At 42.8% G+C, this 11,497-nt stretch overlaps 1 protein-coding gene across 1 annotated transcript in view; it reads left to right on the top strand.

Moving 5' to 3' along the window:
* The window catches only part of LOC134437391 (uncharacterized), a 392,246-nt gene that overhangs the window by 228,720 nt on the left and 152,029 nt on the right, over nt 1-11,497 (top strand). The window lies entirely within an intron of this gene.

The raw sequence follows: 11,497 nt of genomic DNA, 5'->3' as shown, positions 1-11,497 counted from the left end.
AAGGTCTTCTTGTGCAGTCCACCACTTTGGGTTTGAACCCACGACCTACCAGTCTACGCTCCAATTTGGCATGGCATGGGAGGTACAGCATGATACTGCTGAGCTAAAGCTCCAGACCAATACCTCTTTGCTAGCCTGATTATCATCGACTTTCAAATCTCTTCGATTTGACAAAGTGGGTGGAATTTGAAGGTGTTGCATCATTAGAAGGCCGTGGCCTGGCTAGCTCTGTGCTACTGATACAGTAAAACACTTCGGGAGGGAGATTTACGAACATCCTACTGCCGAACTCTGCAAGTTGGCATCTGTTACATGTACATGTACTACATTACTGTATGCATGTGCCTGTGTCCTATAAAATGCTTTGGAGGTTTGTGCTTGAATTAATTAAAAACTCAGTGCTCACTTCCTCTTGCCATTGGCCGTTCTGCCAATTTCACATACTGAATCCCGTAGCTCCAGCTATACTGCAAGTCCTTTCCTTATCACAATGTGCTCAGTGATTGTCCACTCTACACACAGGACTGGTCGAAGTGAATGTCAACACATCAGATCCAAGGACCAGAGATATAGAGTTGGACCCCTGAAAAGTGTTATCAATCCTTTGCTTACCCCCAGAGAAACTCCTTTACTTTGCAATGAATTGCCCCCCAGCTCCATCATTCTGAGTGGTCATGTTGATCTATCCTATGGATGACCCAGATCAGGCATAGTAGGCTTGGACATGCACATTCAGAGGCAGAGAGATGAGAAGAGGAACTGCATCAGGTAGCGTGACTGTGAGCGCAAGGCAGTTGTCAAAACATCAGTAGCCTACATACACACCACATGTGTGGAACCACAATTGACACAGTTTGACACTTAGAGCAGCAAAAATACATGTGGTTGGGTTCCAGTGACACAGAAATTCGTGAAAAAGGTTATTCTGTGCCACAATGTTTGTTTTTAAAATACAGAGGAGTGTCTCGATAAACTTGTGATGGACATGTCTATTCTGAGAAAGTACAGTTAAAAAAACATGTGGCTGTAACTAAGGCAATGGGGAACGGGGACCTAGCTGAGGTGATTAGCAAATGGCAGCTGATGCTTCACCTACTACACTGGTGGTGTTTATGAAAGAATTACATTAATGTGAATAACAAATAATTACACCCTATTTTGAAGAATTTCACTGGAACCCAACCACATGTATTTTTGCAGCTCTTAGTGTCAAACTGTGTCAATTGTGGTTCCACACATCGGGTGTGTATGTAGGCTACTGATGTTTTGACAACTGCCTTGCGCTCACAGTCACACTACTTGATGTAGTTCCTCTTCTCATCTATCTGCCTCTGAATGTGCATGTCCAAGCCTACTGTGCCTGATCTGGGTTACTCATTACACTTTGTTCCTTATTGGTGTATTGGTAACAGGACCAGGAACGTGTCAGGCTCAGGATAAGGAGGACCCAAATGCAGAAAAGTGAAGTTCCAGAGATTTATTAGAGTGGTAACCAGCACAAGCACACAAGTTCTAGTAAATCCCAAAATAAGGCAGTATTGAAAAACATCCAAAAGAGAGTGTCAAAAATCAGAATTCAGTCCAGTTAGGTAATCTAAAAAAGGTAAACAAAAACTGAGTTTCAAGGAGAAAGTTCAAAAACTGAAAAAATGCAAAATCACGAGCAATCAAAAACAGGGCTCAGTAAATGTCCAAGAACTAAAAAAATCCAACCTCAAAGGTTTTCAGTAGCAGAGTTCAGAAAAAGGTCCAGACACAAAAAAACCCCAAAAATCAAGAGTTCCAGTATCAGAGTTCAGTTAAACGTCCAAAAAATAAGAATCTCAGAATCAAAAACTTACAGTCAAGGTGTAGGCTCAGGACGACCAGATGAAGAAACACAAAATGAGCAAGGTATAAGTAGGGCAGGTAATCAGAGTGATACAATGAGCAGCAGGGTCAACAATAATTGAATCAAACAGAACAGGTGGCAAGAATGGGGCGGGGAGAGCTGTCAAGGCAAGAGCACATGGCACATTCAAATCAAACATAGAGTAAAGCACGATCAGGCCAGTAGGGGGGGTAACGTAAACAATGAGTCCAGAGGCAGTCCTGACAGAACGTGGTTTGGTGGCTTGCTCCAGGCTTCAGCAATAGATGAAGGGAGGCCACCAGGACCACTGACAGTGTTGGCCAGGAGAGGGACAAGGTCACCTGAAATCTCTTAATCAGCGGCACATTAGTTCACTCAAATGGCAACGGCTTATTTTAAAGCGGCTAGTGTCAAAAAGGGGTGGATTATCTGGGCACATCAATGAAAAGAAAGTATAAGCAACCTGGGAACCTCCTACTGTCACTGTGATACATCAGCACTCCGTACTCCCTGCATGTCATGCTTCACGTTGAGCCTGCCATCAATATAGGGTTCTGGTTGTATTTGAGTCTGAGGGCATTTCTCAAAACCTAGTTCGCGCACTTCCAAGTGTATTCAACCTAATCAGTCACGCCCAGTGATTGGATACTCTTTGGTGAACTCTACGGAGTATCCAATCACTGGGTGTGACTAATAAAGAGTATCCAATTACTGGGCATGACTAATTAGGCTCCATGCTCACTACACACAACAACATGCATTTCATGCTTCACGTTGCAAGGGGACAGCCCCTAGTGGAGCCCTAATTGAGTAATGCGGTAGGATGGTACCATGCTCAGGGTACCCAAGTCATGGAGGAGGATGGGGGAGAGCCCTGGTTTTATATCCAGTATAATATCCTTAGATCATATACTGTTCCCACCAACTCCTCCTCAATACGTAAAATGGAAATAGGGGCCAGATATAATTCCGGGCCTTTCCTCTCCCTGGTCCTGGGACAACTCGGCCCTCCAGCCCACAACCCCCGTCTCTCGACAGGCCTGCTTAGCAAAAGAGGAACTCAAGGACAGCTGTGATCAGTCACTCAGCATCCTCACACGCACGTGCACTAACACACAGTGACATCCCTGCGTACATGCAACTGTGCACTATATACTTTTTACACAGCTTATAACTACACAGGCTGGTAAAGTTGAGTTCAGTGGAGTCCATAGACTTCAATGGTGACATTTAACCTAAACTTGCCTGAACTACCAGATTGGGAATTTGGTTGGAGTGAAAGCCCAACTGAGAAACTCCAACTCCCACTGTCATTGTGACACAGCGCTCCACAGCACACAAGTGAAGACTGCACACAACAAAATTGCATTTATGCCTCACCTGTGCAAGAGGGCGACCCCTAATGGCGCTCCAAGGGAGCAGTGCAGCGGGAAGGTACATCGCTCAGGGTCATGGAGGAGGATGGGGGAGAGCACTGGTTAATTACTCCCCCCACCAACCTGGCAGGTCGGGAGTCGAACCGGTAACCTTTGGGCTACAAGTCTGGCGCCCTAACCGCTTAGCCATGACTTCCCATGATAATAAACTGGATGTATTACATGTGTTGATATGGAAATGTTATTACATTAGCCTATATAGGCCTATCACTTACACCAATAGAGTGTAATCAGGTATTTGGTCTTGAACGGACTTTTAAAGCCTGGTTGAGGTGGAGTTTGTCACAGCTAAACAAAGAAGAGCCATACTTACAGTAGTACAAGAGGAACTCAAAGAGAACTGTGATCAGCTGGCATGCTATGAAAACACACTGAGGTCCAATGTGTGGAACCAAACAGACAGACGTGACATTTTCTAATCAGTAAAGCAAGCCCTCATTCACACATTAGCACACACACACACACACAAACAACCACACACACACACACACACACACACACACACACACACACACACACACACACACACACACACACACACACACACACACACACACACACACACACACACACACACAGATGTACACAGGTGAAACACACACAGTGAGACACATCATCAGTGATGTAATCCTGAGATCATTGGGTGTTTCGGGTCTTTCAACATCAGACACCCTCGCCCAGGCGACCCGACTGGAGTTGATCAGATGTGTTATGATTAGCCAATGACATAGGCAGACATACAGGATGATGCAGCACTGGGAGTATGAATTGGGAGTGTAAAGCTGCAAAATTCTCATTTTTTACTAAAAAATGACTTCAGTCAACAATGCTATCAAGCTAACGATATGTTCATTTTGACTCCCTCCTTCCACCATTGACAAAATATGCCCAATTACACGCCTCCCCCCTCCAAATCGGCACTTCATTCATGTTGTTTAAATCTGCCTTTCTTTGTGTCTCTATCTTGTGTGTTGTGGTTAGGCTACAGTGTGTGTGTGTGTGTGTGTGTGTGTGTGTGTGTGTGTGTGTGTGTGTGTGTGTGTGTGTGTGTGTGTGTGTGTGTGTGTGTGTGTGTGTGTGTGTGTGTGTGTGTGTGTGTGTGTGCGTGCGTGTGTGCTCACGTGCATGCATGTGTGTGTGTGCAAGTGTATGAGTGTGTGTGTGTGTGTGTGTGTGTGTGCGTGTGCGCGTGCGCGTGTGCGTGTGTGTGTGTGTGTGTGTGCGCGTGCGTGCGTGTGTGTGTGTGTGACAGGTTGTGGTTTTGTTTCCCCTAGGCTCCAGGTTGCATGCAGGAGAGGCAGCCTCCTGTTTCCTTAGTAGAGTGCCACTTGTATTATTGAGAGATGACAAAAAAAACAACATTAATGTGGATAATGTTATTTGTCGGTTTTTCAGCTTGAAACAGGCTTCAGTCTTATATACTTGGGAGGATGATTGTTAGATTGAGGGTGCTGGGCCAAATTCTCATCTCATTTTTTAAAAGAAAGCGTCCACACCTTACATAGGCTATAGCATGTTTTATTGCACTGTATAGGACTTAGCATTACACATGTAATGTCACATCAGGAGTAAGTAACCACTTGTTATAGGGACACCAGTAGTCTGTCACACTGGCACCTTTTCTACTGCCATTATTATCATAAAAAGCCATGTCATGAATACAGGCCTGCCTGCCTCTGTGATGGTGTGCGAGGGAGCTGAATGTTTTTTTAGTTTTTTTTTTAACTGTTCCACTTCTTCTTCACACATGACCGTATCAGCTGAGGTGGAGCTGGAGCATGAATATTTCCTCTGTAATTGTATTTCGCTAGATATTGCACTGGGTACATCACACTGGTTGCTATGTTCTAATGATGACATGCAGTAATTAGGCAATATTACGACACTACCGAATACACTCCTTTAAGATGTATTACAACGATGATTCTAAGAAAGTGAAGGGAAAGACCCATTTTCACCCATTCATTCTTTCATTCTCTTTCAGTTCCCCTTCCCACTCTCTATTTCTCTTTCACTCTCACATTTCATCTCTTCTCTTCCTCTATTACACTCTTTTTTTCTGTCTCTCTCTCCCTTTCTCTGTCTCTCACAGTCTCTGTCTGGCCGTCTTTTTTCTGATGTAATTCATTTCTAGAATGATTAATGACACAGGCAGAAATACAGGATGATGCAGCAATGGGAGTAGGAGTTAGGTTGTGAAAATATCTCATTTTCACCAAAAGACATGACTTAGACAATTATGCTATCAAGCTAATGATATTCTTTTGACTCCCCCCTTCCACGTTTGACAAAAGATGCACTATCTCTCTCTCTCTCTCTCTCTCTCTCTCTCTCTCTCTCTCTCTCTCTCTCTCTCTCTCTCCTCTCTCTCTCTCTCTCCTCCTCTCTCTCTTTCTCTCTCTCTCTCTCTCTCTCTCTCTCTCTCTCTCTCTCTCTCTCTCTCTCTCCCCAACCCACGTTCCTCTTAACTGAGGTGGAGGTGTGGTTAGTCAATCTGTTCCTGCTTATCTGTCAGTCATCTCTGTCACTCTGTTGAGTGAGTCGGTGGCGAGGGCAGCATGGCGTTTGCTCCTCGGCTGCTCGGTGAGTTTTGGTTTCTTTCTGTTTTCTTTTTGGGGCCCTAAACTTTCTGGTCAGCATGGTTTACTTCTCACAGTATGATGTGAATTCATTGTTACATGAGACGTGTGGTGGTATTTTTCTCAGAACACTGTTTTTGTTTGTTTGTTTGCTTGGGTATTGTTTGTTTGTTTATTGTTGTCTCTTAGTGCGCTGCACAACTCATTGTTAGCTGACATGTCTACACAACATTATGCAGCCTTACTGTGATATTGGACAGAGTCTTGAGTAACACATTACTGTTCTGGTGACAGGAAATGTGTAATACATGTTTGTAAGGGTCGTGCGTTAGGGGCTTGATGCTTTTCAAATGCCCCCTTTGTGTTCATGAGGGAAGAACGTTGGTTTGTGCAAAACTTTACTTTTAAATATGTTTTGTGTTCATTGTCGAGCAAAGAGAGAGGTCCAGATCTTCATTTGAATTTCAGTGAGGGCGTAGATTTCTTATTTTGTTTTAGCTCAGTGTCTTTCTTTCCATTTCAATAATTTTAATGTAGCCTATCTAATGCTTAAGCTAGTAATGAACACATTTTCAAATGCTTCATAGTCAATGTCTACAGGCCTGTTCTTCCTCATGCTGTAAGAGTATTGATTTTGTAATCTCCCTTTTAAAATGTCTCAAATGTCTTTCTTGGTTATTCAGTCTGAGCATACACATAGATATGATTTGGCATTAAAGGTACACTGTGTAAGATTTTTAGTAGTTTAGGCTATTTCCAGAATTCATGCTGCCTATTCACAAATGTCCTTTTCACGAATACGTACCACCACCATCAAATTCTAAGTATTCCTTATGACTGGGAAAATTGCACTTTTCACACATGAAAAGGGAATCTTCTCCATGGTCCACCATTTTGAATTTCCAGAAATAGACATTTTTAGCTGCAAAAATGACTGTACTTGGGCCAAACAAAAAAATATTAGTTTATTACATAATAAATATTCATGAAAAGGCAGTCCAGTTTCAATGAGCAGCATAGTTGCAGTACCTTTTTTGACCATTTCCTGCACAGTGTACCTTTAACTCAGAAAAGTGCTATACATCCTGTCTGTGTAAAGCTATTGTAAACATGCTGTTGCGGTCGCTTTAATCATGCTGTTGTTTGCACATATGTTATTGTGTGTGAGAAAGTTTGAAGCTAATTTCTGAAGTGGTTACACAGATATGCATGCGCACATCCCAGCAGTCATTATACGTGTATAAGTTTCATCGTTGAGGCAGGAAGTGTGGTCAACACCTGTGTCCAAAAAAGAGTAGAGTATGTTTGTTGGTGACAAGCAATTGTGTAGTACAGTACGACTACCGTGTGCACTTTGTGCTGTGGTCATCACCATGACAATGGGACTTAAACCAGTTTCGATGGCCGTTGATCATACTGCACAGTGCAGACCACATCCAGCAATGCACAGTCCATGTCCTATCATGCACATTGTCCAGGCTCCCCCCACACACAAGCTCAGTCTAACCACACACACGCACACATGTGTATACACACACGGGCACGCCCGCACGCACACGGACACACACACACAAACAACCACACAAACCACCACCTCAGAGTTGTATGACGTAGCAGTATGAAGTAGTGTGTGTTGTGTGTGTGTGTGTGTGTGTGTGTGTGTGTGTGTGTGTGTGTGTGTGTGTGTGTGTGTGTGTGTGTGTGTGTGTGTGTGTGTGTGTGTGTGTGTGTGTGTGTGTTATTGCTACGACCTCGTTCCTACATTTCTCTGTGTAATCTTGTTGCCTTGGGTGCACAAAGCCTGTGTGTGTGTGTGTGTGTGTGTGTGTGTGTGTGTGTGTGTGTGTGTGTGTGTGTGTGTGTGTGTGTGTGTGTGTGTGTGTGTGTGTGTGTGTGTGTGTGTGTGGGTGTGGTGTGTGTGTGTGTGTGTGTGTGTGTGTGTGTGTGTGTGTGTGTGTGTGTGTGTGTGTGTGTGCATTTCTGGGTGAGTGGGTGGCATAGTTGTATGAAGTAGAAGTAGAAGTACTCTTACAGATGTAGTTACAACACTAGTGGTATATTATATGTCTTCAACTTCTTATTAATTACTACACGTTTATTTCTATCCTTATTGAATTAGTTATTTTACGAGATTTGCATTCATTGCATTATTACATAAGGTCTAGGCTACCTATTACGCTTGTGATAAAATGTCAGAGAGCTGTGATTGTTTTCACAAATTTAAAAAATATATATATATATCCATATCGCCATTTAAAAGCCTTAAAACTAAAAATATTTATATTGTGTAGAAGACCCTAATGTGGCAATGTTAATACTAACCACTGCACACATTCCCAGTTTAGTCATCTGCGGTGTCACTGTAACAGTCCATGGTTGGTGTAACACAGTTGGTGCACCAGAGCTGTCACTTTCACTTTTCAGGCACCGGGTAAAAGAATAGCTAATTAAGTGAATAAAAACATGAAACTTGGCGTTGTGCATTAGAATATGCTCATCAGTTAAATTTCAAGGGTGGAGCCGGTCAGAATTTAATTTTGCGATTGCAATGGTTGCTTGGCAAAGCATTTTCCTGTGCATGCTACTCTATCTGGGCCCCCAGCATTAACATGATCCTCACAATCAGGCCCAGGCCCCCATCAGGCCCCACAGGCACAGCCCATCCTCCCCCACATACCTCAGCATATGCTCTCAAACACTATACCAATGCCGAATCCCACCGCGCTCTATACACACATATAGAACACAACTAGCTTTTGGCTCTCTACATCACATACTCATACGTATGGCCCTCGCCTTATTCAAGTCAAGTCAAGTCAGCTTTATTGATGATTTCTTTACATGCACTGATCATGCAGAATACATAAAGAGAACATATATTAAAAAGAGGTATTGTGCATTTTCAATAATGTCCTAGTGTGACAAATCTGACATAGTCACACTATTCAAATCTCCCTCCCAGCACACACACAGTCCTTGTCCTCCCACAGTCTATGCTTGCTTAGCATCCCACCCCAATGCCCAACTCAACCCCATGACTTTTCTTTATAGTTATACAACCTCTTTGGTAATCCTACTATGGCACTTATATTCTATTATAAGGGTTTTAAAACAAAGTTGTATGTGTGTTCTAGTGCTGAGCTTGTTGGTCTACTATAGTTCTGCAGGTAAGATTTATTTATATAGTTTATCTAAATTTTTCAATATCGTGTTTTTATTACCTGCCAAGTAATATGAGTGTGTGTGAATGTGTGTCTGTCTTTCCTCCACAGATCTGCCCACAGCTACAGTGTCTGTAGTGTCTCCTCAGGGTCCATACTACCCTGGAGATCAAGTCACTCTCAGGTGTGACATAGCGAAACACAGAGACTGGTATTATTATGATTGGTATAGAGACTCTTCTCATATTGATGGAGGACTACTACAGTTCAACAGCATCATCTCTCTACCTGATCAACCTGGACAGTACCAATACACATGTGAAGGACGTATATACAGTATTCCAAGCCAATCCCATCGCAGCAAACCTACACTGGTCACAGTAACAGGTATTGACTAAATTAACTCAATCCATCTGATATGTTTCAGAATTTTGAAACAGCCTGGTTTGATGTCTTTTCTTCACCCCACAGCTATGCCTGTACCTACAGTGAAGATGTCAAAGGCCACTGTGTACCCTGGAGAGCCGGTCACTCTGACTTGTCTCATACAACCATCAGGTGGCTGGACATATGGGTGGGGACATAATCCCTGGTCATCATATAAAGAATCTGATACAAACAAGTACACCATAGCCAATGCTGATGAGTCTAGTGGAGGACACTATGTATGCCGTGGAAAGAGGCAGGACAGTGGGAAACTAACAAGCCTCAGCAACACTGCTTTCCTGACAGTACTAGGTGAGGTAATCGGTGGTATATTGGATTATGAATATGAACATAAGTCTAGAGTTATTGGGGTAACCATGCTGATTCTGCAACTTGTGCTATCAAAACTGTTTCCCTAAAGCAGTTACACAAACTAGTTCATGTTTTCATCTGCAGTAGCCACCAATATGTGGTTTAATACAGATGTACAGGTACATCATTTTTCCAAGTGAGTATGAATTCTCAGTCTCTTCCAGTTTAATGTTTTAGCCCTATCTCCACAGCCCTCCCCACAGCTACACTGACTGTAGTCCCCCAGAGTCCTGTGTTCACTGGAGAGACAGTCACTATGACGTGTGTGATAGAGTCTCTTGGTGGCTGGACATATAAGTGGTATAAGGAACCAAGCAGAGTCCCAGTGTCTGAGGGAAACACCTTCACCATTACAAGTGCTGCTGAGTCTGATGAGGGCCAGTACTGGTGTCAGGGGGAGAGGAGAGACAGACCCACAACATCACAAAGGAGCAGGCACAGTACCCTAGATGTAAAAGGTAAACACATGTGACATCTCTCTCTCTCTCTCTCTCTCTCTCTCTCTCTCTCTCTCTCTCTCTCTGTCTCTCTCTCTCTCTCTCTCTCTCTCTCTCTCTCTCTCTCTCTCTCTCTCTCTCTCTCTCTCTCTCTCTCTCTCTCTATATATATATATATATATTTGAAAAATCACAGTGCAGCAAACTATATTATTCAATATATTTTGTTTGAGTTTTAGTCAAATACGTAATTTCAACACAACAATGGATACATTACTGATGCTCTTTCAATTCTTCCATTTCTTCCTCTGCAGTCTTTCCTGCAGCTACACTGGCCGTAAAGCCTGAGGGTCCTGTGTATACTGGAGAGACAATCACTATGATGTGTGTGATAGAGTCTCTTGGTGGCTGGAGATATAAGTGGTATAAGGAACCAAGCAGAGTCCCGGTGTCTGAGGGAAACACCTTCACCATTACAAGTGCTGCTGAGTCTGATGAGGGCCAGTACTGGTGTCAGGGGGAGAGGACTGGCAGACCCACAAATTCACAAATCAGCAGGAGCATTACCATCGAAGTAAAAGGTAAATGCACACCTTAGTGTGTGTGTGTCCATGCATGTGTATTTGGGGGGTAGGATCGAGTGGAGTAGATTGGTTTATTGTATGTAACAGGTAATATCAGCATGGTGTAGAACAGCACATACATTTTGGAGGACAGGTGCTCAAGGGGCATGTGGAACTTTCAGCTGCCTTATAAGTATACAATATATTGTGCAGAGGCATTATTATCACATGATTTTGATCGTCACACATTTGCAGATCATGTCAACATGGGACAAAATCCCAGTGTGACAAAAAAGTACAGACATAACTTTCAAAACTGGCATTTTTGTCCAGTAGGGCAAAGTGGTGGGTGCTTTAGCACCACTTTTCCCTGTCTATATGCACACCTATGGTGTACTATATGTCTTCAGTGTGCAGTGTGTGATACTGTAAGCCCTTTTTAAATTGCTGATATGTACACTGCAAAAAATGAAATCTTCGCTAGCTTATTTTTCTACTTTCAAGTAAAAAAATCTAGTCAATCTTAATTTAATTAAGAATCATCTAATAACTACTTTTTTATCTAGGATTTAGAACTTGAAATGAGACTATTTATACGTGTTTTATACTTGTTTTAAGACATATGACCGTGGGGTAAGACATTTTTACTTGATTGTTTTTTTTACTTGTTT

This window comes from Engraulis encrasicolus, chromosome 21 (genome assembly GCF_034702125.1).
Source record: "Engraulis encrasicolus isolate BLACKSEA-1 chromosome 21, IST_EnEncr_1.0, whole genome shotgun sequence".
In the NCBI taxonomy this organism is placed as follows: Eukaryota; Metazoa; Chordata; class Actinopteri; order Clupeiformes; family Engraulidae; genus Engraulis; species Engraulis encrasicolus.
This window is presented reverse-complemented; position numbering and strand designations above follow the sequence as displayed.